Raw genomic sequence first — 5,892 nt, 5'->3', positions numbered from 1 at the left:
AGACTGAGTATTTACCAGTTTAAATTGTGGTAAGGAAAGTCTGTAATTATCTACACAAGAATGTAAAATGCATACATCTCTCAGAAATACACTAACTATAGGAAAATCCTCTTCTGTAAAATTCAATTTTTCCCTTTATTTAAAAAAGTTTTAGGGATAATAGGAAAAGTAATGTCCTCTACCAACTAGAAAAGTGTGCAGTTACTTTATTTGCAGCAGAAAAGAAATATGCTTATAATATATACTTAAAAATCATAAAGTCCACACGTCATTTTCACCATAATCTCTGACTTCAAGGAATCACTGTTCCAGTCACAATGGGATTTGAGGTTAGCATCATTCATACTAAAACTTTCATAACACAAATGCATTACCACTTTACTTACAGAAAACATTACACCATGATTTGTGGTATTTAAGTATAAGAAAGTGAACAGATATACCTATAATATTCTGTTTGTATTGTGTGTGTGAGCAAAGGTTATATTTTATCAAACCATTTTACTTAGTCTCTTGGTTAACCAATTTTATAATACTTAATTATTGATGTTTTTTCTATTTTTTAAAATACTATCTCTGATTTTAGAGTTAAAGTTGCCAATGTAGTGTTCAATTAATAGGAATTTTCATATTGGCCAAATTTTCATTTGTATACTTATAACTGGATTCATAGCCAAATACTGTGTGTGTGTGTTTGAGAGAGAGAGAGAGAGAGAGAGAGAGAGAGAGAGAGAGAGAGAGAGAGATGGGGCAAGGAAGGGAGGGAGAGGGAGAGAGAGAATAGGAGAGAATAGGTCTTTCATTATGAACAAAACTCTTAATTGATAACACTTCCTTTAAAATGGAAACATAATTATGTGTCCCTTCAAGTCACCATTTAAAAGATACAGACTAACTGATGAAATAATAAAAAAAAAATAGAATCTATTGTCTCCAAAATCCACACCTCATTGGCAAAGTCATTCACAGATATAGTCAGAGAGTAAAAGCATTTTCTTTATTTTTTATTAATTATTTTACTTATTTACATTTCAAATGTTGTCCCCCCTTCTGGTCCCCCCCTTCGCAAACTTCCTACCCCATCTCTCCTGCCCTTTGCCGCTAAGAGGGTACTCCCACACCTACCCACCCACTCCTGCCACACCCTTCTAGCAAGCAGTTCTTCTGGTATCTTTTAATGAATTTTGCACTAAAACCATCCAGTCCTGGGCGTTTTTTGTTTGGGAAACTTTTAATGACTGCTTCTATTTCCTTAGGGGTTATAGGACTGTTTAGATGGTTTATCTGATCCTGATTTAACTTTGGTACTTGGTATCTGTCTAGAAAATTATCCATTTTATCTAGATTTTCTCGTTTTGTTGAGTATAGACTTTTGTAGTAGGATCTGATAATATTTTGAATTTCTTTACTTTCTGTTGTTATGTCTCCTTTTTCATTTTTAATTTTGGTAATTAGGATACTGTCTCTGTACCCTCTGATTAGTTTGGCTAAGGGTTTGTCTATCTTGTTGATTTTCTCAAAGAACCTGCACCTGGTTTTGAGGATTTTTTTTTGTACAGTTCTCTTTTTTTCTTCTTGGTTGATTTTTGCCCTGAGTTCAATTATTTCCTGCCATCTACTCCCCTAGGTGTATTTGCTTATTTTTGTTCTAGAACTTTCAGATGTGCTCTTAAGCTGCTAGTATACGCTCTCTCCAGTTTCTTTATGAAGGTACACAGAGCTATGAGTTTTCCTCTGAGCACTACTTTCATTGTGTCACATAAGTTTGGGTATGTAATTTTCATTAAATTCTAGAAAGTCTTTCATTTCTTTCTTTCTTTCTTCCCTTACAGAGTTATCATTGAGTAGAGAGTTATTCCATTTCCATGAGTATGTGGGCTTTCTGTTCTCTTTGTTGTTCTTGAAGACCAGCCTTAGTCAGTGCTGGGCTGATAAAATGCATGGGATTATTTTCATCTTCTTTTATCTGTTGAGGCTTCTTTTTTGCCCGATTATATGGTCAGTTTTGGAGAAGGTGCCATGAGGTGCTGAGAAGGTATATTCTCTTGTTTTAGGGTGAAATGTTCTATAGATATCTGTTAAGTCCATTTGGTTCATTCTGTTAGTTTCACTGTGTCTCTGTTTAGTTTCTGTTTCCATGATCTGTTGATTGTTGAGAGTGGTGTGGGAGGATCAATGTTTTGAACTTTAGTAAAGATTCTTTTGCAAATGAGGGTACCCTTGCATTTGGGGCATAGCTATTCAGAGTTGAGACTTCCTCTTGGAGAATTTTTCCTTTAATGAGTATGTCCTTCCCCATCTCAATTGATAGCCTTTGGTTGAAAGTGTGTTTTATTGGACATTAGAATGGCAACTTCAGCTTCTTTCTTGGGATCATTTCCTTGGACATTTTTTCCAGTCTTTTAGTCTGAGGTAGTTTCTGTCTTTGTCACGGATGTGAGTTCCCTATATGCAGCAAAATGCTGACTCGTGTTTATATATCCTGTCAGTTAGCCAGTCTTTTTATTGGGTAATTGAGTCCATTCATGTCGAGAGATATTAAAACCCAATGATTCTTGCTTTCAGTTATTTTTGTTGTTAGAGGTGGAATTATGTTTGTGTGGTTCTCTTCTTTTGAGTTTGTTGTGAGAAGATTAATTTCTTAGTGTTTTTTTATTGTAGTTTCCCTTCTTGTGTTGGAGTTTTCATTCTCTTTTGTTATAAAGGGTAAGATATTCACATGTTCTAAAACTTAAGGGCTAATTATCTTAGTGGGAGACATGGCCTTGTTTGTCCTGTTTTAGAAGAAAAGACAGAACTTCTATTTTTCATGTTTATCTCTGGAGTCCTCTAAATCTTATTTCTCATTCCTTCCAAACCAGTTTTCTTCCAATAGCGACCACTGTCCATTCTCCTAGTTTCTCATTTTACAATCTTCACAATCTCTTTTAATTAATGCAACTTCAAACCCCACCAGTGTTGTCTCCAAGCCTGGCATTGACCTCCTAATTTTCAAACTTGTGGATTTATTGCCTCTCTGTGTTAGAAATGCCCAAGAAACTAATGTCAGTCACAAATTCTCACAACAAGCATCAAACAAGTACCTCAAAGGCCTCAGGCTCGCAGACCCCTGTCCCCGGTATTCACTTGGACTCGTTAGAAATGTCTTGCTTTCCTGGTCATTCAGACTATTTTTCTGTTTGAAACTTTCTAACTTCACACTTTTTTTTCCCTGAAACTTACTTGTTCTTAATTAATGCTTTTAACAAATGTTGTCTGTACTGTCCATTTCTCCAAGTACTTTAATAAACAGTGTATGGTCCTTCTATTTCATAATTCTGTTTTTCTAGGAAAGTTTTTGGCTTCTAAAGTAGGCAGTCCTTATTTGAAGAAAATAGTTCTGAGAACAACAGCCATCTCTGAAGCTACTGCACTGACTCTCTGTTCCTTGGTTTCTATCTGTCCTCACTCCAGACATAGTTAAGAGCATGTCAGAAGCCATAGCTGTAGAACATTGTTCTGACGAGACTTGCTATCTGCAGAAGTGGGTGCTGGCGTGACCCTGCGTGAGGGCGACCTCTGCTGGACACACTTCATTCTTTTTTTTCTCATGCAATATTGCTCCTGTTGTGTTTGTTTGTCACTGTGTTCTATTGAGTGTACAATTCTGCTTTGTAAAAGCACTGTTGTGCATCAAGTCTGTATAAAGCTTTCATTTTCCTGGGAAAAATGTATACCCAGTAACAACCCCACTCTCTGTCTTCCCGTGTTATCTCTTGGCTTTCCTATCTCCACCTTCCTGCTCTATGCATCTGACTGTTCTAGATAGTGAATTATAAGTAAGCCGAGTGGAGTTTGCCCATGTTGCTTATTTCACTTAGCATAATATCCTTGGTTTCATGTGGGTTACGGTGGCATCAATATTTTCTTCCTTTAAAAAAACAAATGCTGTGAATCTTGTGCACTTAACACATTTGGTTAATCTATTTATCTATACATGAGCTTTTGACTGCTCCTACCTTCATGAATCTGTGGACACAGATGTGCAAATGCCTTTTTGAGACACGGCCTTCAAGTTTGGGAAGCTGAGAGGCTGACAAAGCATGTGCTGGTTATATTTTTTAACTTTTAAGGAGCCACCATACTATCTTCTATAGGAACAATAAGATTGCATACACATACTGACAGTATAAAAAGGTTGCAATATTTTGACATCTTCACCAGCATTTTTAGTAGGAATAGCCATCTCAAAAGTGTGTTAAAATGTTTAAGTTTAGCTTTATTGTTTCTTTGTTTCAGCCACTGTTTATTAATCTTCAACTACATATTATGTGTTTTCTATCAATGGGTTCAATGTTGAGGTAACTGAGCTGCAGAGAATTTTACTGAGTTTCCTAGGACATTAGATGAAGGCTGGGATTTGAGTCAATTCTGTGCCTCTGAGCTGTGTGTGCTGAGTGATACTGCTTCTTCAGACTCTATAAGCCTGACTTGTTTAGGGCTTCCATGTTATTCCTTATACAATTTTAGAAATTATCCTTTTTTTCTCTTTTTGACACAAGAAAATATGAGCACTGATTTTAAAGCCAAGTCGAGGATGACAATGCCCCTAGGCACCAGCACTGAATGGATCAACACATGGGGATTCTGTTCTTTTCCTATGTTGCACATGGAATCTGTCTAGTGAGTGCCGATATAATATGTTAGATATGACTGTGGGCAATCAGTGGGATAGATTATTGTTTTAATTTGTTTTCAGTCTAGATAATGGCTGGATCTATTTAGTGATGCAGTGCAAATAACTTGCTTGATGAATCATTGAAAATACTTTAATAAGGATTTTTGAGTGCCTTCATGCCTGGACAAAGTGTGAATCATACATGTTAAAGGTGGTTGGTAACATTGAGAGTCCATATGAAGGATAAACTCTATACATGTTCCTACAGTCTAAGACATATTGGCCCATCTTTTCAAAAGTATAATTTTTCACTTTTCCACTTGAAATTTAATCTCAAGATTCCTATCATCACATTTATCTCCAGCCACTAGTCTTCATCCCCTGAATTACTTGATGTTCACTGTACTGCTTATGTCCCTAAATATATTTCCTATGTTACACTTTCTCTTGAATGTCACACTTCCCGTCCAAGTTCAAGTTTCAGCTTAGTCCATAATTATGCATCTATTTTTCTATTTACAATACTATTTTACTTTTTAAACCTTAGTCATTTTTAACCTTTTGTTTAAACAGAAGGTTGCAGAAAATTTTTATGCAGAAATTTTTATGCTGAAAACTCAGTGAAGCAGTATTTGGCAAAACCAGAATGGGGAAGTGGGAAGGGGTGGATGGGAAGACAGGGGGAGAGAGGGGGGCTTGCGGGACTTTAGGGGAGTGGGGGGCTAGAAAAGGGGAAATCATTTGAAATGTAAATAAAAAATATATCGAACAAAAAAAAAAGAATAAAAGAGTCATTAACAACACACCCCTAGTGAAATCCGTGTTTGTTTTGTAGTATCAAAGAACACACTTGAGTAAACTGGCAAAAGTGTTTCCATCAGAGAATTGAGGAGCATCTCCTTAGTAGGTATGGTTTGACTCTGTGAGGTATTAGTGATGTGTAAGCCAGCTCTTAGCTGAATGCTGTCAAGAATCAGAGACATTTCATGATCGGTATTATTAGTATTTTTGCTTGGTAAGGGCAAGCTGTATTAGATAATGCTAAATTCATAAGTAAAATAACAATAATAAACATCCAGAGAAATGAAAGGCAGGATTAGTAATGGGATAGAAAACAGAATTTGAACCGGGCAGTGGTGGCGCACGCCTGTAATCCTAGCACTCTGGGAGGCAGAGGCAGGTGGATTTCTGAGTTCGAGGCTGGCCTGGTCTACAGAGTGAGTTCCAGGACAGCC

This window comes from Apodemus sylvaticus, chromosome 23 (genome assembly GCF_947179515.1).
Source record: "Apodemus sylvaticus chromosome 23, mApoSyl1.1, whole genome shotgun sequence".
Taxonomy (NCBI): domain Eukaryota; kingdom Metazoa; phylum Chordata; class Mammalia; order Rodentia; family Muridae; genus Apodemus; species Apodemus sylvaticus.
Note: the sequence above shows the minus strand (reverse complement) of the source record.